Raw genomic sequence first — 23,206 nt, forward strand, 5'->3', positions numbered from 1 at the left:
TCCTCAGGGTCTCTGTCCCCAGGAAAAGAAAGTGGAAGCACTTCAGAAACTGAAAGACCCCACAACTCTGCGGGAACTAAGGAGCCTCCTTGGACTGACCAATTACAGCAGAAAGTTCATCGAGGGCTACGCAGAGATCACTAGACCCCTGATTCATCTCCTGAAGGGGGGGGTCAAGTGGGAATGGGGTCCAGAACAAGCTGAGGCAGTAAGACAACTCAAAAGAAGCCTCTCACAAGCGCCTTGCCTAGCTTACCCTGTCAGAAACAAGGAGCTCTTCCTGGAGACGGGGTTCTCTAATACGTGCTTGATGGCAGTATTATACCAAAAGCATGACAAGGTCAATAAAGTAATCTCCTATGCGAGCAAAACTTTATCCTCTGTGGAGGAAAAATTCAACGATTGTGAGAAGGCACTCCTGGCAACGGTGTGGGCATTGAAGAATTACCGCCCGTTTATCCAGGGGGAACACATCATAGTGGAGACTCCACACCAGCCTCTGCAATATCTCCAAAGTGACAGAATCAGGGCCGGAAATGTGAGTAATTCCCGAATTACTTCCTGGATTCTGTCAATGCAAGGCTTTCCTGTGGAGGTCAGATATGGCCAAAACAAGAAGAGTCCCCTCGCGCAAGATCTGGCTGACTTGCATGATTGTGCCAGAGAAAACTGTCTCGAGGACGAAAGTCTAAAAATCAAGGACAACATGGAGGCATACCTTAATTCCCCACACAAAGTCTTTGACGAAGACAAGTGTGAGGGAATGCCCACTGTCTATGTGGATGGATGCTCTTACCATGTTGACAACAACGGGGAGAAAGAACTGGTGGCTGGCGTAGGGAATGCATGGGTGAATGAGTCCCCAGAACCCTCCGCTGGATACAAAATTGGTCCCCGAAGTAGTCAGGTGGCAGAATTGATGGCTGTGCATCAGGCCATCCTCACTGCTGTCCAGCATCAACTCCGCGAACTGGTCATAATCACAGATTCGGATTATGTACGGAACGGGTTCGTGGAGCACCTGGTTAATTGGAAAACCAGAGGCATGTTATGTGCTAACAACAAACCCTTGAAACATGGGAAGTTGATCCAAAACATTGATGATCTGGTCACCTCGAATGAGATGACCATCTATTGGAAAAAGATCAAGGGTCATTCCAAAGTAGAGGGACCAGACAAAACTGGAAATGACTTAGCTGATCAGCTGGCCAAAACCGGGGCCATCCAAGGGGATCTAATTGAGATTGAGTCCCTGTTGGGGGAAATCCAGGTTACTGCTATCACTAGGTCCCAGACAAATGCTCACAACGACCTTTCAATTGCACAATGGAGTAAGGAGACCCCTGATGCTGATTTGATTACAGCTCAGAAGGGGGATCCAGTTATTGGTAAATTTTACCAACACCTTGAGGACCCTGAGAACTTTCCCCTGACGGATACCGATTACATTGGGAAAGAGGACCTAAGAGTATTGATGAAATGTCCAAAAATGTTCCGAATCCAAGACGGTTTGTTGGTAAGGAAATCCAAAGCTGGCCACGATCAGTGGGTGGTTCCTACCTCATTCGAAGCCTGATGTTAAGTCACGCCCATGATGCGGCTACTGCCGGTCATAGGGGGTTTCACACAACATTGGAAATCTTAAGAGAGGTTGCATACTGGCCACACATGGGGCAGGACCTCGACCAATACTTGAAGGGGTGTCTTGTGTGTGCACAATTTCAGCCATCATCCCTCACGCACCATGCGCCTCTCCAAAAGAGGGGGATGACACTGCCATGGTCAGATTTACAAATCGACTTTGTAGGCCCCGTGATTCGCTCTGCTAGGGGGAATAAGTACATGTTGACTGTGACATGCTTGTTTACCAAGTGGGTGGAATGTCTCCCAGCCCCAAATTGCAAGGCAGAAACCGCAGCTGCCTTGATGATTAACCACATCTTTTCCCGTTTTGGTCTACCTCAAAGGATTGAGTCAGACAGAGGTAGCCACTTCACCAGTGAAGTGATGACAAAGATGTGGGAGATACTGGGGGTCAAGAGAAAGCTGCATATTGCTTATAGACCAGCTTCTTCTGGAGCAGTAGAACGCTACAACCGGACAATTGTGAGCATCTTAAAAAAGTTTGTGGCAGATTCTGGGCCAAGTTGGGATATCCGATTACCTCTGGTCCTAATGGCCATCAGATCTACCCCTTCATCTGCAACCAAAATGTCACCATTTGAGTTGATGACTGGGCGCAAGATGGTGCTTCCGCAGCATTTGCTCTACAGGACCCAAGAGCAGACACTAATAAATGCCTCCACTACTCATGAGTATGTGGAGAATTTAAGGAAACACCTCCAACATGCTTTTGCTTACGCTCAGCGGAATCTAAAAAGATCAGCTGATAGCATGAAGACCCACTATGACCTGAAAACTTCCAGGAAGGAATATCAGATGGGAGACCGGGTCTATCTATACAACTTCCAAAGGAACCAGGCCAAGCAGCGCAAATTTTTGCCTACATGGAAGGGACCCTTTGAGATCATCGACAAGATCTCCCCTGTGGCCTACAAAATCCACATCCCCAAAGGTCCTTTGCCAGTGGGGGAAGACAAGTGGGTCCACATAAACCAGTTGAAATGTTGCCATCCCAGGCACACTCTGCAACAACTGGAGGAATCCTCTGGAATCCTAGCGGGTACTGTCTCAGACTAATTCAGTTCCAATCATAAAACATACCACATCTAGTCTCTAAAATATTGTGATTTGCATGAAACTGTCTCTTAGTTATACTGTTTTTTATCAAAATAAGAATGTAATGTTTCGTTATGATGAAATGCATATGCCACCCCACTATCTCAACAGGGGAAGAAATGTCCATGAATAGGTATTGCCGCTCTTCCTTTGTCGTCCTAGGAGAAAGAAAACCTGGAGACGGGACAAGGAGGACGATCTGGAGACCGGGAGCCGAGACGCAACGGGCCCGGGGTACCGCCCAATCTTCCCATCAGGACCGGCGAGGAGAACTGATCGATCTGACCGGATGGAGAGGAAGATGCTGAACTGTGCCATCTACAGAATTGGAAGAAGATAATGTGGACATACCAGCGCCAGGGTTCAAAACCTCCCTTGCAACCGACTCCCCCTCGACTCAAGTCAAAGCGCAGTCGGGCGGGGGGGTTTGTGGAGGGTTTTGACCCATGTGGAATCATTAGACGGGGTAAATGTGGGGATTAAGCTGTCGCTGCCCATCATTTTACCCCAGAACAAAAATAAATCATTGGAGTGGGTAAAGATGGGGATGCGCTGTCGCCGCCCATTATTTCATCCCAGAATCCAGGAGAGCTGCGCAGTTGTGTGCACACCAAAATGGTTACCTAACTTGCCACCCACCAGGGTAAAGAAAGGTCTTTGTTAACAAAATCCACTGTTACTGATGTCAAAAAGTTGCTGAAATCGCGACTCATTGGACCACTTTAAAGATTCAACCCTTTTGTGGGGTTCCACATAACCATTTTACTGTAAGGAGCCCCATCAAAACAATGTTAAGCAAGGATTTACTACCATGTAAGAACCATTCCTGTTTAGAATGCATTAATCCAAGAAAATCCCAAAATTGCATGCAGTACCAACAAAATCCTCAAGGGGGTGCTAGCGGTCTAAACTCTGACAGGAGAACTGAGTGCAGTTGCTGACAAAGGGATTTGACTCAGCTGACTTCAAAGGCTGCATTTTAATTAAAAATTAGCCACATGCTGTTCCCAGAGGCCTGAAGCCTGGGAAACCCTCTCACCTCCAGAGCTTCACACCAGGAGTTAGAATCTCACATGACCTCTTGATTGATAGAAGGCAGACTGGCTGGGAGCTTCCCAGAGACCACACAATGGCCCCTTTCCTCTGAAAGGAATATGTTGATTTTGACTGTTTAATGTTAACAAAGCCCTGCCTGCCCAGAGGACTGACCCACCCAAGTCTTGGAGGCGCACTCCAACACTCTGAGAACTGAATTGAAAGAAAAATATATATTTTACAAAAACACTGATAACTCTTTGTAATCAAATGACAGAAATGTATAACTTTGAGAGCCTTAATTTAAAAAATGTACCTTCAATTCAAGCCCAAACTCCAATGTGTGTGATGTTCTGGGGGCAAACTAGCAGTTAAGAGGATATTACTCAAAATGTGTGCATGTGAAAAATCTGACACTTCATCAACTAATGTCCATACTCCTTGCGCACATGTGTGTAAATTTGGGGTAATGTACGGTATCGCAAACCAGTTAAAAAAGTGCAAAATATTGCCATTTCTGAATGCAAGCCCCCAGGAAGAGCAGAGTTTGAACAGGGTATACCTCCTGTGATATGTGAGGGGTGCATGTAATTTTAAACAAATGTTTACCTGTGCAAATATGTCTTTTTATATCAAATATAGATTGTGTGCAATTTGACAGGGGAGTGTCCTCTCTGCAAGCCATAAAATGACATCGCTCTGACTCACAGTTCCTTCCCCAATCAAGTGAGAAATGGAAATTTGACCAATGGCAAGTGGAGAGGGGTAGGGTCTAGTGATGCTCACACACACCCATTTCAAAACAGATAAAAGCAGACAGACAGGACAGATAGGGACCTTCAAATCCATTTGCTGCGGGACGCTCTGCCGGGAAAATCCATACTTTACCTCCATCAATCTCCAGAGAAAGCTGTGCAGAAAGACCCAGAGAAAGCAGAGCAGTATCCAAAACCAGAGAGAGCTGAACCGGAGTGCAGTCCAAAACCTGACCAGATCCGTGGCAAGGCATATTTCTAAATATAGTGTGAGTACCTAGCAAAACTGCGCAGAACCAATCTCTTAGTTAAAATAATAGAATTCAATCCTATTTTAATCTAAGTAGAACTGTCTCCTAACTGTCACCTGTCATTTGCAAAGCTGTCACCTGTCATTTTCTAGTTGCAAGCTGCACTTGTCTTTTGAACTTTAAAATTTCAAATCTGAAAAACGACCTTTATTTAATCGCTCATATCTCCGTGACCGTTTGTGCTAGAGACTTGCAGTAACTTTCAACGATAGTGATAGTCCTTGTAGTTCCTCTGTAATCGCGGAACACGCATTCGCGAATCTTGCCGCGATTTGCAAATTTCTTCACGTGTAAAAAGCTGCTGCTTCTTGCCTTCCATTTGCCAGAAATTCGTTTAACCTGCTAATCATCCCTGAATCATTGCTAGTGTGAGCCTGGACTAATATTAACTAGATACCACTCACCCTGAACTTCTAGAGGGAATTAAAAGCATTTTAACATATTTCCACTCCATTGCCAGCACATATCAAAGCATTTTGCCTGTGTTTTCAACGTCTGTAGTCTAAGTTGCTGGGGTTAACTGAATCACATTTAATTGCATGTCTGAGAATTGTGTGCCTTCCTTCCATTTCCTTGCATTGCATAAAAGGGGGGGGTGAATTGTACAAGAAAGTGATTACATTGTTTTGCTGAAATCCTATCAAGTTATTTTCTGTATGGCATTTCATTCCACATTGCATCCATTGGAAACCATAAAAGTATTGTTGCTATCTTATCCATTTCATGTCAACTCCTTAGTGATTATCAAGAAGTGTGCTAGTGCCAGATTCTCCGTGGTTAATCTTTATCATACCAGATTAAGTGTGATATTCAATTATTAATTTATTATAAAGTCTGATATCTATATCTATTGTTTAAATTATCAAATAAACCTTTTAACTTGCAAAACAGAACTACTTCTTGGCTCAGTGGGGTCAGGGGGATTCCAAGGGAGGGGTGTTATATAGGGGTAGTCATCCAGAATGCATGAACTGGACATAAAGTTATATCAATAAGGGTTTTCATTCAGTATTATAGACTAGGCGTTGACTTAGCTGTAGTGTTGAATTGAATCCTCTTACAGCTGTCCCCAGCTATCTCACGAACAGACTAGACACGAGAACATCCACCAGACCTACTGGACTGGACAACACCAAATGCCTCATTATACCCAGATTCAGGCTTACGAAGGCTGGCTGTAGCAGCTTTCCCGTGAAAGCAGCTAAACTTTGGAACTCCCTACCACAAACTCTCAGAGAAGATCATGCCTGCTGTATTTATGTACCCTTCCTGTTCACAACCTGCATATATGTTTTAGCTTTGCCTGTATCATGTAACTCTGTAACTTAAGGGTTGCACTTTCTTGTCGTTGCGCCCTGATACCCCTGGGTCTGGTGCGCATTACAAAAGAATAAACAAACAAACAAACATTATGGCCCATGGCACTGCAAACTGTTGACGAATATCAGTGAAATGGGCATGGACATTTGCCACTGCCATATGATATGATAGTTTATTTATATAGCGCCTATACACAATGTGTTTCAAAGCGCTTCAAGGCAAGGGGGCGAACAAGGGAAAATACAATGACATTCTTACAGGCCATGAACAATAAGAATGTGAAATGAACTATTGTACTATCGGCCTTGCAACATTTCAGAGAGTGCAAGAGCTAAGACACAGATAAGGAAGGGAGAGGGGGGGCTTGACAACATTTCTGGCAGAGTCGGAGATTAACAAAAAGTGAGGGATAGGGGTGCAGAAAGGGAGGGGAGGAACAAAACAAGCGACTAACATACTAGGCCTGATGACATTTCAGATAGTGTTGGAGGGGGAAGGGGGATAAAACAAGTAGGGGAGGGCAAGTAGACAAACAAGGTTGCTATCATACCAGGTCAAGGACAATCCTGATAGAGTATGTGCATGGATGAAAGTAAGGGGAGGAGGGGAGGAGATAGGAAAAGGGAGAAAGGGAGAGGAGGAGAGAACAGAGAGTGAGCAGTGAAAAAGTGGAGAAGCAAGAGGGGAGAGCGAAAAAAATTGCATAGGTCAGTAATAACACATCATGTTGCGAGAGAACAGGAAATACAAGCCAGGATTCAAGATAAAAATAGGAACAACATGCTTCAGGGCCACATTGATGCAGGGGAAGTCCAGCATGAGAGTTGTGAGAGTGTGACGCACCGTGAGTCAATGAAGTCCATAAAATTCAAATCCAAGCATTGCCAAAGGCGCTGAGGTTGAAACCAGAATGTATCAAGACAGACTCCTGCAGAGGTAGGATGTATGGGTGGGAAGAGAGAATTGGAGGGGGGGAGGGGAAGCAGGGTAGAAGAATCAAGCAAAGTATGTATGCGAGAAGGGGGGGCACAACGGAACTTAACAGTGGAACCAGAGGGGTGGGGTGTACAACGGAACATCATGTGCAATTACATGGCAACAGGAAGACACACATATCCTCATCCAAGTCTGCATCCATTACATGCCACACCAGTCTTGTCTTGGTACGGGAACTGTACACAATGGGAACATGCCGTAAGTCTGGGGAAAAGGAAACAGTCCCAGTTGATGTATGGCTGCAAGAGTACCACAAAGGCAAGGTCCGTGACGTGGAGGGAGTAAGTCAATGGAGTTGTAGATGGGAACAAGGAGGGAGAGGGTCATGGACCCAAGGAGAATGGGCTGAGTGTGTGAGGGTAACAGGTAGCAGGCCTCATAACGATTTGCCTCAGGAGTCATTGTCATTGGGGCAGCAGGGATGTGCACAGTGTAGACATATGCACACTCACTCAGGGCACGCCATAAGGCATGTTGGGTGTCATCGGGAGGATAGCTCAGCAGCAACATGCTCGCCTTGGAAGCAAGAAGACACAGAGCACCACAGGTTCGATCCCCGGGTCCACGCTTAGAAACCTCTGGGTATTAAGTGCATTATAAATAACCAATCATATCATATCATCTTGGATGCTCTATGTAGCATGGAACAACACACATACATGTGTGAAAAGAGATTCTATAACCTGCAGGGCATGAAGTGGAACGTGGATTTCGGAAAGATGCACATGTCTAGCAGAGCAGAGTCACTCACATAAAGGATGTAGCAAACAACGGTGCACGTTGTGGTATCATGTTGCAGATGTTGAGGGGTATGCTAGTGGGGGAGGAGTACTGTCACACTAACTGATGTACAACACATGGTTTGTATCCACTCTTGTGTCAACTGGACATGAGTCAGTACACCACATGACATGGTTCACCGGGGGCAGTCATTCCAATGCAGCCAGATGTGCAACACAATTACTGCTTTACTTCACGTACTCAGGATGCACAATGTTGGACACTCACTGGACGTGTCCTCATAATTTTGCAGGCTTCCCATGTCTTGCACCTGCTACAGTACAATTAATTGGCTCATAGCCTCTTCCTGCACAGTCAGCTCCTCCTCCTCTGGTGACCCCCCTCCAGTTGTCAGAGCAGAGGCTAGGTTGGCATCCAGCTTGCACTTGGTGCAACGGGTGAAATAATTCCAGTGCTTCACTAGCTGTGCAGCAGTGTGCTTCTCAAACCCTAAGGCATTGATCTCACCTGTGGCATGCTGCCAATGCACCAGATGCTCAGCTGGTGTATGTGTGCTCCCCGGATGCTGGCATATGTCACAGTGGAGAATGGTCACGAAGTCCATGAGGATCTTGAGTTCTTCTTCATGGACGGTCTTCTTCCTCAACGTGCCAGTGTCCTGTGCCATGTGATTGGGTTGAGCCTGTTCCTGCTGTGCAGGCTTTGCCTTCTTGCCATGAGGTGTTGGTGCCACCCCTGTGTGGCTGGGACCACTCTGAGGTCTAGATGCCAGACCACAAGTGGTCTGTTGTATGTGTCATGATGCCTACCCCCGGGGACCCAGACCAAGTCCAGAAACCCCGGAAGTAGGCATCAAGTTACCCCAAGCAAGCCCAACAACCCCTGCTAGGGGCTATTTGGGTGCAGTCCTGGCGTCTATGGCTCCAGGCTCATATGGAGAGTCAGTCCTGGCGCCATAGGCACCAGGCTCATAGATTAAAACTTACCTGATGCAGACCATGTTGCAAACTTACCTGATGCAGACCATGCTGCAAGAGCTCCAAGCCAAAAGAGGCTTGGAAGGGACTACTTTACCTAGGGACTATGTTTAACTCGGGTGGGGCTGGGGAGGAATAGTTCCCTGGGACTACTTTGGAGGCTATTTAAACCACGCCCGAAGAGCAGCACACGCTTTGCGTTATTCTGCATCCAGCAGCGTAACACTCACTGTGCCTGCAAGTCTACATCCAGTCTCCTGCCACACCTCGAGTTTGGAGCTCGTAGAAGAAGGGAGAAAGAAGGAGAAAAGGTTAGAACAAGAGCAATACCTTTGATCATTACCTGAATTCCCGATCCATCGCGCATTCGAGCTGGAAGAAATAAGTTATTTTATGTGGTCCGCCTCACCTGCTGCAGCGCCGCGCTGAACTCACCGGCTTTCGTAGCATCTTCATATTCCACCGCATCCTCCTGCATGTTCCCGCCGCACTCCAGCACCTAAGGAGAAGGCAAGAACAGCAAGGTGAGCCAAGGGAATACACAGAGGAAAATTAGTTACCACCCCATAGACTTACCTGATTTTACCACATGGGGTAATATTCCTCTTCACCGGTCGGCGCAGCTTCCACTGCATCTTCGCCGAACCCCAGCCCCTAAGGGGAAACAAAAGGACAGCAAGGTAAAACAAAGGGACTAACAAGGGGAACTCTCCTCACCACAATAGACTTACCTGATTTTACCGCCGGAGGTATTATTCCCCGAGACTTCATACTTTCTCTCAGCGCCTGAATAAAGGAGAAAGCAACAGGTTACAAATTGACATTATTTTATCGAACTGTGTTGGAAAATACAAATCCTTATCAGAATACTACCGGTTGCCACGAGGAACTCTTCACTAGGGTCAAGATGCAACCGGCAAGGAATTGGACAAGAGTGAAAGTCAGGCATTTGAACTCTTACGAACTTCATACTTACGGCGTCTTGCCGGGAATCTCAGAGTCAATATTGTTCTGGAACTCACCAATTTCTTCGAGCCAGTGAAGCAACTGGTTATCAACGCGCCCCTGCACTCAATGCAAGATGGAGAGCTCATCTTTTCAAATCATCAGGTGAGACTTTAAGAGGGGACATCAAAGGTGATCTGTGGGGAGAACAGCGGGGGTGGGGGGATTTACGCTCAACTCCACGGGTGCTTAATTCCCTTTCTCAATTTGCAGAAGAATATTCCTACGGGCCAAGCAAACAAAGCTAGGTGGGCCAGTCCAGTCCGTCATCTCGGCCCTACGCATCACATTGGTGGAGACCGCAGCTGTCCAGTTCAGATCAACGTCACTGTCCGAGCCAGGTGAGCGTAACAGTATGGCATTACCGCTTGGGCCTGGGGCAGATGCCTCCACAGCACGTACCTTAGCCTTTGGGGCTGAGACAGCTGCTACCATAGCATGTCCCGGAATCCATGGGGCTGGGATAGGTGCTTCCATGGCACGTTCTGGTACCCCTTGGGCTGTGACAGCTGCTTCCACAGCACGTCCCTGGCCCTTCTGCCCCCTTTCCCTCTTGGGGCTTTTCCACTCATGTTCCAGGTGTAACAGAAATATGGAAGGCACACGAAGTAATTGTCCTGGACAATTTGAGTGAGGGGGCAGTCTATGTGAATGAAGATGTAGTTAAGTGGTCCAGCAAGGTGCAATTGTACCCCAGGTGTGGAAAATATGGTATGCATAACGCACAGGAATCCCCAAAATAAAAATAAATGTGTTACGTGATACCAGGATAGCTTCCGAAATAAGAAAAAAGTGGTACATGATACGCAGTTGCATCCAGCAACACAAAAAATGCGTGCGTGAACCCTGGAAAGCTACCAGTAAAGTAAGGATAGTGTTATGTGATAATAAGGGCCTCCAGAGTTGCAAAAAATGCATATACAACTCCCCGTTAGCGTCACAAATATCAAAAGTAGATGCGTGTATGAGCGGAGGCAAATCCTCCACCAAAATAAGAAGTCTGTATGTTCCTTAAATTGAACGGATTGCGTGGCACTGCAAAATACGCAGTACTCCACTCGTCCGTCTCCTCCCCTTCGCATGCACGTTCGGTGTTGCTTCTACACATTAATGTATACCTGATTATGACATGCTCAATGCCTATGTGCAGCGTGTGTCACATATGTTTTGTGCTGAGTGCCTTTCCTATGATTTCAAGTGTCCACGCTTTTCTCATTTTTACCAACACAGTCCATTCATTCTGTTCACGACTGCCATCATTGCGAGATACGGAAGACCAATGCTCCATCCTCCGTGCCATTTTACCTGCCTCCACCTGCTCTGTGCGGCCTCCAACTTTGCAATCTGTTGCTGCCTGTACAGTGTGTGTGCCTGCTGCCCACCTCAACTGTTTCGCACTCCCACCATGCCATTTCATCACCACCGCTCCACAGCCCAGCTCCAGGACCACCTTGCCCACCCACACCATGTCTGCACCATCATCCTCAGACCAGAGCGGCAACCCCTTGGAAACGAGGCAGAGTGTTTTCAACTTTAGCACATGGGAGGTTGACATCCTGGTGGCGAAGGTCTTGGAGCATTATGATGCCCTCTTCAACCCTGTGATGCAATGTGACAAGGAAGGACATCAGCAGATCAAGTACAGGATCACAATGCCATCAACACGGAGGGCTTGGCTGTCCGCTTCTTCAAGACCGTGTACAAGTGCTGGGAGGATCTTAAATCCAGGAACCATGGCAAGGGCGTGCGATTCATCCAGGCTGGTGCTATCACGGAGGGGCACTGTGCATGCAGGTTCCAGATGTCATGGAATAACATGCGGGTCCTGGAGAGGTTTTACTCGGCGCTGCACACACAGGTCTGCAAATTACAGCAACGTCTGGAGTCTACTTGTGAGTAGTCATGTGGTGCACTGCTGTACGGTGCATATGTTTTGTTCACGTGCCAGCATGTTGCAGTGACCCCCTTAGGCTTACAGCAAGTATGCTACTGAGACGGATGTCTGCATGCATTCCCCAGATATTGCTCTTCGTGTGTGCATTGAGACATCTTCGGATTTTAAATGTGCTCTTACTTGCATTGTGTGTTGTAGTGTTGTCTTTCAGACTGTGCCCATGCAATGTTACTTGTGTCTGTGACATTCCAGGATGGCAAGTGTGCCAGTGTAGGTAGTGTTGCCCACGTCATGTGCATGCATGATGCTCATGTGTATGTGCCCAAAGGGTAAAGTTGTGACAGTCCATCACTCACGCCTGGATGCAACACGTGCATTTGGATGTCTGGCTTAATCATGTTGAGGCATTGCAGTTCACGGGATTCTGATGTGGTTGGTCATGGCACTGCTTGGGCCCTCTGAGTTGATGTGTGTGCATGACATGTGTGTGTGCTTGTTGCTAAGGCATGCGCACATGTGCATGTGCAATTGATGGATGTGTGTATGGCATACGAAACATATTGGTTGTGACAGTGGCATGTAGTTTGATGTGTTTGTGTGGGGTGATGGCCAGGCAGATGTCTGCATGGATATGGGTTTGTGTATATGTGTGTGGGTGTGGAGGTTTATGGTTGTTCCCTTGGCAAGTCATGTTCCTGTGAATGTTGGTGATGCAACGCTTCCTTTGGGGCAGTACACTGATGTTGCTGTTCTGTGTCTCCTTTTCCACAGTTGCATCTGATGAACAGGGCGGAAGCAGTGCTGTGCAGCAGGGATGCAGGGATGCCTCCACCAGGCAGAGGTACAGGCCACAGCCAGGCACCCATGACAGCTCATGTTTGTGGAGCGATGTGGCTTTGGCAGTGCCGGTGACATCGAGCATGGCTGCTGGGGGTAAGTCCAAGAAGGTGAAGATGGGTGTGGACTCCTCAGCAGCAGTGGGGCCAAGTGATGCCACACAGGGGCCAACCATGGTGTAAGATGTCCCGGAGTCATCCAGGTTGACGGAGGGTGAGGTGGTGGAGGTGGCCGTTGAAACTCAGCCCATGGGGTCAGGTGGGGGTGTTGACGTGGGTGTGCGTACTTTAGTCCTGTCCCAGGGGCATAAGGCTGTGCAGATCACCATGAAGATGCCTGTGCAAAATCCTGTCCCTGTGCCATTGAATGCAGCAGTGTGCACCTGCCGGGATGCCTCCACTCAGACCCATCCCCCATTGTCGGCTGGTGTGTCCACCCAGACTGACACCCCCTAACCATGTGATGTGCACATCCAGGATTATGTGCTGCCCCTGCTGGCTGTGTTGATGAGGCAGACCGGTATCATTAGTGATGATCTGCAGACTGCTCATAGTCTACTTGCACATCATTACAGTGAGCTATACCGCCTCGTGTCATGGCTTGCAACATGCATGTTCCGTGTTGTACTCCATGGGATGTTCCATGCTGCGACCATCTCCTCATCTTCCTCCTCTGTCTGCCAGTAGTCCTCCAGGGTGCCTTCCTGCCCAGATACCAGGAGGGCCCCCTGTGTACCAGTCCCACCCACAATGGCCCGTCTGGTAGAGATCATGTCATCTCTACCAGACGGGCCATTGTGTCCCTGCCCACATTGGGAGTCCGAGGCATAGCAGCTGAGGTGGCCACGGTGCCTATACAGGCACTGATACAGGTATAGGCAATGGAGGGGCAGCAGGCATCTTTGAGCAGTGCAGGTGCCGTATGCCCCAGGGAATCGTGTATCAGGCACCAGGCACTGGCCCAGCAGGTGGCAATGAGGAGGAGGCAATTTGTTGCAGGACAGATCACCCAAAGGAGGCAGGTGACAAGGGTGAGTCAGAGGACCCGCATGAGGCACAGATTGTCTTCTGTTTTCCAGCGTTATGAAGGGCAGATCATGTCTGAGAGGCAGCGGGAACAGGAAGCAGCCGTAGTGATTGCCAGGGCTGGGATTGCGCTGTGTCGTACAAGGAGGCAGGCTGCCATCCTGGAGGCCACTTTTGTGGAGGCTCAAGTGATAGAGACATAGATTCTGGATGACCTGCAAGACCTCCAGGCAAACAACGGAGGCGATCATGATTGAGATGTGAGAGGAGGACTACCCTGCTGCCTTTGTAAATAGTTATTTAGATGTAGGTTTCCTTTATTATTTATTATTTTCCACGGATTTAGCAGACTTTCCTTCCCAGTTTTTCATGTATATAGTTAGTTAGGGATAGGGCTTTTATTTCTTTTCTTATTTTCACCTGGACTGCTTTCACCTTCATTTCCTGTTTTATTTGTAAACATTTATATGCAATACATATTTGATTTTGTTACATTCCATGCTTCATTCAGTTCATTTGTGTGTCAGCAACTTTGATAGTTCACTTCTCAGCCAGTGCATCTCTCCATTGCAAGTCATGTGTCTTGTGGTGTGCATGCATGTGTGTTGTTGCTGCTGTGAAGGGGTTTGTGCTGTGAAAGATATATGAGAGATCTTATTGAACAGGCTTCATTCTGATTTATAACAAAAATAAATACAATAAGAAATTAAACTGCATTGGCTGGATTTTGCAAGCTCCAGATCAGGTTTTTCCTGCTGGCTAAGCTAAGGCTTCCCCCAAAAGGAACCACCATAAACTTCCAGGACACTTGGGTGATAATTACTAGGTTGGAAAAATTTGACTGACCAAGACAAAGAAAGTTCACATACTCATCAGACTTTCGCCTGGGCTGAGACATTCTACAATAGAAATTCTGGGACGCGAGTATGTGAAAAAGAAAATCACACCTCCCTGCGTCTTCTACAAGAAGCTTAAAAAAAATTCTTGCCGACCCTGGGCTAAGGAGGGTACTCTGGAAAGGCATGACCATATTTGGAGGACGATACTGACCATTTGGTTTAAACAGCTATTTTATTAAAAAAAAAAAAAAAAGACTTTTATCTTGGCAACCAGACATTGCAGGAATGTAAAATGTTAACAGTTTAATGTAATTTTGAGGGTTTTAATTTAAGACAGTGTAGCATTCTATGCCACATTGGGAACAGAAATGGCAGATAATTGGGTATTCCTAGGAAAGTATACATGATGCCAATGTAAGATTTAATACTGGCATGCCTAATGATAATCCATACACACTGTAAAGAATATTTAGGCTGAATATTTCAATTAAAAAAGAACAAACATTATTAGAAGGGCGAAACAATGTCTTACAGACTGCAGAGTTGGACATGTATGTGCTGCATAAAATATGTAACCTGTTTATGTAATTGTTAAAATGCTACCAATGTACAAATGTGCCATTTATGGCAAAACTGGATTCAGCTAAAGTAAATGTGGGAGGTTCTGGACATTGTAAAACTCACATCATAAATCTTATATCCTGCCCTTGAAACCCAACCATCTGAGAGCAAGGCGTCAACCATTACCCCTGACCAATCCAGTTGTTTAGAGGTGCGCTCAGCTAAACCTGCCCCACCATATAGTTCTATGATGCCACCATGCTTTGCATAAAGCGTGGCTGACAGGACTCTGGACACACACTCTTTCCTGAATTTCCTGCGCCTGCATTCCTGATTTTCCACATCCATATTGCCAGATTCCAGATCCCCATGCAAAGGCCAAAGCACAGCTGATTTCAGATCCTACTGCAAGGCCAAAGCATTGCTGACCATCCCAGCAAGGCCTCAATCCAGAGACCCCAGATCTAAAATCCCCAATAACCGAAGGGAAAGCTGTGGTGTTCTTTTGGGAAGCCTCCTGAAACCAGACCGGCGTTTTGGCCCACTACCTGCTTACCAGCTCCATCTCGCTGAGGCGTCGCTGTGCTGTGACCAGACCCTTGCCCAGCTGTCTTTTGCCAGGAGAGTCCGCCGTCCAGTGACCCGAGGCCTGGAGTCCAGAACCCGGTTGACTGTGCCTAATCCTCAATTTAAGAGCGGACTGTGAGTATCCACATCCCATCACACACAGACTCCCCCATCTTGATTTTGTCTTTGTTCCTCTCTCTAAGCAACCCTATCCATATCCTGATAACGTGTCCAACTGTCAGAATTCTCTCTGCATCTTGTCCTTGATCTCCAAGCGTTAGCGAAACTTTCCATTTCCGTCTTGCATAGATCATAAGTCATTAGCAATATTTTGATTAAATAAATTCATTTTTCCTAAAGAAAAGGGGTACACTGCGTGAAGGCTTACAACTGCAGCGTAACTTTTATATTCACAGGTAGTGTTCTTCTTTTCTTAGCCAATAAATCTAGTTTAAGTAAAATGTGCCTTTCATTTTAAAACCGACTTTCTCTTTTTAACTGCTCTGTTTTTCTTAAAAGAAACCTCACTCTACCTTCCAAATCTCTCTCAATTCACCAGCTATAGTCCTCCTTTCAGCTCTATATTGTCCCTGTGCTCTGCATCTATTACCCTGCCCAAAAACCGCATTCCAATTCTGTTTTTCACCCGTTTATTTTTGTTGCAAAAAAACATTTTACATTTAAAACTGCAAACTAGAAAAAATTCAACTTTTCCATGTGTGAATTGGCTGCACTGGGTTTTCCATTTCAATCTGCCTTGTGAACTGTATGCTTTTGTGATACTTTGCCTGATGGTTGTTAGTGATATAACATCCATGATACTCTGATAAAATATATGCATATCATCATTTAAACACAAATATAATTAATTATTTAGCAAAATTTGAGTGTCATTTCAGGCCTTTGCAATGGGGTTTTGATTCTGTTTGTTGTCTCTTATCCCTGACTACCTGCTGCTTCTTTCTGGCCACTCAGAATTTGAATGTAGAAGGTTAACAAAGGGTAGTTCAGTAGTTCTATGGTAATTATCACCCCATTGGTGATTGCTGCCCAATATTAAAATTTGTGTGATTTTTGTGAATTCTAAAAATAAATAAATCTTGTATTTTCACCAACCGGCCTGGTTCATGGTCCATTGAGACCCAGGGTATTTCTAAAAGGGGGTGTGAGACGGGTCGGGTATCGCTCAATTTGAATTCATTGAGATTAACGAAAATGCAGTCCAATTGAGCGCCACACCCCAGGATAAGACCAACAGGGTAATTCATAGAATTTCGCAGAAAAGTGTCGCAAGCGGCTGGCGCAGAGTGTCCGCGTGCGATTGTCTGTGCCAGGCACGTGCGCTAAAACCGATTTCCGCCCACAGCGTATTCATGGATTTTAGGCTCCCAAACCAGCCGTGGCGCAGAGTATCGCAGCGACCCTGCAGCAGCGCCAGTAACGCCCCCAAGAACGCCCTCGCGCAAGGAAAAGCCATCAAAATCGCTAAATCATCGCAAAGGGCTGCGCTAACCCTGGACCAGTTTACAGGGCTGCCAAACAAGGAACGCAAAGCGGGTAACGTTCATATCAGGGGTACGGGGTAAGTTTTACACGCGATTAGCCAGAGTACGTGTATTACAGGGGTACGCGGGCAGTTTTACACGCGATTGCCCAGGGTACGTGTATTACAGGGGTACGCGTGAAGTCTCACACACGATTAGCCAGGGCACGTGTATTACAGGGGTAAGCGGGAATTATCAAACGCGATTTGGCTGGGTACGTGTATTACAGGGGTACACGGGAAGTTCTACACGCGATTTGTCTGGGTACGTGTATAACAGGGGTGCGCAGGAATACTCACACGCGATTTGGCCAGGTACGTGTATTACAGGGGTGCGCGGGAATTATCACACGCGATTTGGCTGGGTATGTGTATTACAGGGGTGCGTGGGAAGTTACACACGCGATTAGGCTGGGTGGGTCCTCACAGGTGTTCCCTGTACACCCTCCACGGCCCCTGCAGGCAGCCCACAAAACAGGGGACTACCCTGCACACCTGCTCATGTCCCCTTGCACCCCCACCCCCCAGCAACCAGGGGCAGCCTCCACCAGGCCCCCACTCATGTCGACCACCCCCCCACCCCCAGCAGTGCAGGGGCAGCCTCCACCAGGCCCCCACCCATGTCTCCCACCACCCCCACCCCCCAGCAGTGCAGGGGTAGCCTCCACCAGGCCCCCACCCATGTCACCCACCACCCCCACCCCCCAGCATCCAGGGGCAGCCTCCACCAGGCCCCCACTCATGTCCCCTTGCACACCCACCCCCCAGCAACCAGGGGCAGCCTCCACCAGGCCCCCACCCATGTCTCCCACCACCCCCACCCCCCAGCAGTGCAGGGGCAGCCTCCACCAGGCCCCCACCCATCTCTCCCACCACCCCCACCACCCAGCAGTGCAGGGGCAGCCTCCACCAGGCCCCCACCCATGTCCAACCCATGTCTCCCACCACCCCCACCCCCCAGCCACCAGGGGCACCCTCCACCAGGCCCCCACCCATGTCTCCCACCACCCCCACCCCTCAGCAGTGCAGGGGCAGCCTCCACCAGGCCCCCCCCCATGTCACCCACCACCCCCACCCCCCAGCATCCAGGGGCAGCCTCCACCAGGCCCCCACTCATGTCCCCTTGCACCCCCACCCCCCAGCAACCAGGGGCAGCCTCCACCAGGCCCCCACCCATGTCTCCCACCACCCCCACCCCCCAGCAGTGCAGGGGCAGCCTCCACCAGGCCCCCACCCATGTCTCCCACCCCCACCACCCCCAGCAGTGCAGGGGCAGCCTCCACCAGGCCCCCACTCATGTCCCCTTGCACCCCCACCCCCCAGCAACCAGGGGCAGCCTCCACCAGGCCCCCACCCATGTCTCCCACCACCCCCACCCCCCAGCATCCAGGGGCAGCTTCCACCAGGCCCCCACTCATGTCCCCTTGCACCCCCAATCCCCAGCCACCAGGGGCAGCCTCCACCAGGCCCCCACCCATGTCTCCCACCACCCCCACCCCCAGCAGTGCAGGGGCACCCTCCACCAGGCCCCCACTCATGTCCCCTTGCACCCCCACCCCCCAGCAACCAGGGGCAGCCTCCACCAGGCCCCCACCCATGTCTCCCACCACCCCCACCCCCCAGCAGTGCAGGGGCAGCCTCCACCAGGCCCCCACCCATGTCTCCCACCACCCCCACCCCCCAGCAGTGCAGGGGCAGCCTCCACCAGCCCCCCACTCATGTCCCCTTGCACCCCCACCCCCCAGCAACCAGGGGCAGCCTCCACCAGGCCCCCACCCATGTCCAACCCATGTCTCCCACCACCCCCACCCCCCAGCCACCAGGGGCACCCTCCACCAGGCCCCCACCCATGTCTCCCACCACCCCCACCCCCCAGCAGTGCAGGGGCAGCCTCCACCAGGCCCCCACCCATGTCACCCACCACCCCCACCCCCCAGCATCCAGGGGCAGCCTCCACCAGGCCCCCACTCATGTCCCCTTGCACCCCCACCCCCCAGCAACCAGGGGCAGCCTCCACCAGGCCCCCACCCATGTCTCCCACCACCCCCACCCCCCAGCAGTGCAGGGGCAGCCTCCACCAGGCCCCCACCCATGTCTCCCACCCCCCCGCACCCCCAGCAGTGCAGGGGCAGCCTCCACCAGGCCCCCACTCATGTCCCCTTGCACCCCCACCCCCCAGCAACCAGGGGCAGCCTCCACCAGGCCCCCACCCATGTCTCCCACCACCCCCACCCCCCAGCATCCAGGGGCAGCCTCCACCAGGCCCCCACTCATGTCCCCTTGCACCCCCAGCCACCAGGGGCAGCCTCCACCAGGCCCCCACCCATGTCTCCCACCACCCCCACCCCGAGCAGTGCAGGGGCACCCTCCACCAGGCCCCCACTCATGTCCCCTTGCACCCCCACCCCCCAGCAACCAGGGGCAGCCTCCACAAGGCCCCCACCCATGTCTCCCACCCCCCCCCACCCCCAGCAGTGCAGGGGCACCCTCCACCAGGCCCCCACTCATGTCCCCTTGCACCCCCACCCCCCAGCAACCAGGGGCAGCCTCCACCAGGCCCCCACCCATGTCTCCCACCACCCCCACCCCCCAGCCACCAGGGGCAGCCTCCACCACGACACCAACTTCCCTGGCACTGAAGCTGGTGCCCCCCTGCCTCCTTGGCCGGGGGTTGGCACTGGTGCCACCTGTTGTAGTGGCCGACATGGCAACCCCAGAGGCAGGAGTGGGTGGGCAACTGGGTCCTGGGGCAGGGCTGTGGGGCGACGGAAAAGCAGTCGGGAGCCTTTGGTTCCAGCAGGGGTGGTCACAGCAACAGCACCCCTGGCTGATGTGCAGGCAGCAAATGGCAGGGCACGTGGCCAGCAGGCAGTCAGGCAGCAGCAGATGGCAGGTGGGAGCGTGCTCAGGGCTCTGGGGGGCAGTAATTTGGCCCCCTGGGCAGGAGCGTGGTCTTCCGTGTGTGAACGCGTGGCCAGCTTGATACGAGTGATTTGGCACGCGAAAATCAAACACGTCTGCGTGTAAATCGACGTGCACGCGTAGGAAAATGTCGCGTGACACGTCCGAGTGTCAAAGCGTGTAATAGTTGAAAATGGACCTACACGCAGAACTGACAAAGCGTGTGATTGGTGAAAAAGGACCTACACGCAGAAGTGACAAAGCGTGTGATTGGTGAAAAAGGACCTACACGCAGAAGTGACAAAGCGTGTGATTGGTGTAAAAGGACCTACACGCAGAAGTGACAAAGCGTGTGATTGGTGAAAAAGGACCTACACGCAGAAGTGACAAAGCGTGTGATTGGTGAAAAAGGACCTACACGCAGAAGTGACAAAGCGTGTGATTGGTGGCAATGGGCCTAGCACGTACACGCCGCGTAAGTGACGCTGTACGTGTGGGCCTGTATATAAGGTACGTGTAGAACACCATTTCCTTGTACGTGCTTTTCGTGGAGAGCGAGTGGGTGAATTCTGTACTTCTTGTCGCTTCACATGCGATTTACTTCACGGCGTTTCCAGTTCGTACTCCCTGTTACCTCTGACAGCTTTTTCTCTTTTTTCTCTTGTACTGGTTTACCTGGGCCTGTTCCCTCAAACAGTGTCCCCTTCTACTGTTGTCCTGTCTCCTCAGACAGCGTACAAATCTTCTTTTGGCGGGGGTGTTGCCAACCAAACACGCTCATTTTTCACGCTCTTTTACCTGGCAGACGATGAGTCACGCACGTATTTAACTTCTGTGCTTGCCCCGTGTGTAGCCTACCCCTTCAGAGGTCATTCTAGGCTGCGTGTGACACGCATACGTTCATTCTTGTGTTACTGGGTGCCACAGCATAGTGCAGGTTTTTCTTTCTGCACACGTGGTCTAGGAGGGGTTGCGTGCACGTCATCTCCCTTTTTTGGGCCTCCTGTGCGTTGCGTGACCCGTCATCTTTCCCCAGGGGTTACATTCAGCCTTGCTAGAGCACTAGGGTACAATTACCATCTGGTACCCAACCCCTTTGACCCCCAATTGCCCAGGACAATAGTCTACATCCACTCCCATACGCACATTAATATCAGTGCCATGGCTGGGAGGCGAGGATTCCGTAAGGGTGGCAAAGGTGGAAGAGCCACAAGTGGTGGCCGTGGTGGATCCGGTAGGGGACGTGGTCGTAACTTGTAGGGTGAGCCTGTCCCCCCATGTGTGGAGGACCAGTCAAGGGCACCCATAATCCCCCCCCTTCCCCCTTTCCCCCCTCCCGTTGAGGCTGATGTGGCTGACACCATCCATGCTCAGCCCTTGTTGGACCAGCCCATTGTGGCACCAGACCTGGCTGACTCCATGGCTGACTTCCAGGTCAGCAGGGCTACGACACGTGCGCTGGTGCACGTTGATGCCATCATGCCACGTGGATCTGGGGCAGCAAGGTCATCTGCTGCCCCAAGTAGGCAGGGCGGAGAGGCTGCAGGGGCAGCTGCGGCTCCATCCACCCCAGCTCTCACACACCCAGCCAGGACAGTGTCGGTCCTAGTCCATCCTGCTGACATTCCCCCTGACACCATTACACTAGAGCCAATGCCTGCACCAACTCCCATGCTGAGTGTGCAATCCCACACACCTGATACAGAGCCCACCAGGGCTCCTGCCCCTAGTGTCCAGAGCGGCGCAGGACACTCAGGATCACCACCACCTTCCAAGCGGAAGAGGAAGAGTGCTCGTCCGGCACAGGCTGATGCCCCAGACACGGCTACACAGTCTGGCCCGTCCAGGAAGCCCAGCTTCACGGATAACGAACTGAATGCACTTGTCGAGTATGTGTCCGGACATGATAACGAGATGGTCATTGTTGCAGGATCCAAGACCACACCTGCACAACGCCAGGCACACTGGCAGACCGTTGCGGACATCGTAAGTGCCCTTGGAATCGTGAGGCGCACAGCCAATGATTACTATAAGCGCTGGAATGACCTAAAGCACAGGGCAAAGAAGAAGCTGGCCTCAAGTCATGCCGCAACTCTAGTGACTGGAGGTGGGTCTCCAGTATTAGACATGGAACTCACTCCACATGAGTCAGTCGCTGGGACCTACGTCACGGAGGAACAGATCCAAGGCGTGGGAGATCTGCCTGATTACGAGGCATTGTCCGGTGAGTGCACATGCATGTGTGTGTCATCCATGTGCATGGTGTGTGTGTGAGGGCATCTGTTTGTGTGCCAGGTGAGAGTGTGTGCGCCTGAGTCGTATGGGTCAGCCATGTGCTTCATGCAATACATCCTGCGCAGCTGCATTTGGCCATTGCAGTATCCCTTCTGCCAACAGTAGACATCTAGCCCAAGAGCACCCCAGTTGCCCTTGTAGTGTCACCTTGCCACAACATTGTTGCTTATTTTTCTATGTTCAATCAGACAGATTGTTTGCATTCCACCACTTATACTAGGCATTCCTCAGTCCTCTGGTCACATGTCTGGCATGGCTATGGTAAAGTGGAGTGACTTTGTTACCTGGATATCATATGTTCACACATGTCCCTGTGCAATTGGACCATATTGGACTGGCAGCTCCAGGTGAAAAATCAGACCTGTTTGAATTAGAAAAGCTATAGCATGCGGGAACTGGACTGAATGAATAAGTGCTGCCCTCCTCTCCATCTACACTCAATAGCAATGGTACATGCCAGCTGTGTGATGGCATGTGTGTGTCACCTGGCAATCACAGGCCAATGTGTGATGCCACTGCCAGGCAGCATGCAGAAAATGTGTTCATCTTCCATCTTTGTGTCATGAGTGTGTGCCATTTGCCTGCCCTTCATACGCAGTGAGGGTGCATGCATGGGAGGGTCTTAGTCATGTGGGACATGTGTCAATCAAGTACTGGTTCTCTTGCTTCTCAGCCCTCATTGTGTGCCATGGTGCTAATGCGTGTTTCCATTTCTTTGTCATTATGTCATTGCAGGGGAAGACGCACCTGATACTGCTGGGGTTGTGGAGATGGTGCAGAGCCAGGAGGGGTCCGAGGGCCGACCAACCACCAGTGAGGGACGTGGTGTGCTGGTGGGTGAGAACCCACAAGTGCTGCAGGTCGT

The sequence above is a fragment of the Ambystoma mexicanum genome, chromosome 5p (genome assembly GCF_040938575.1).
Source record: "Ambystoma mexicanum isolate Mex_15411 chromosome 5p, UKY_AmexF1_1, whole genome shotgun sequence".
Lineage (NCBI taxonomy): Eukaryota > Metazoa > Chordata > Amphibia > Caudata > Ambystomatidae > Ambystoma > Ambystoma mexicanum.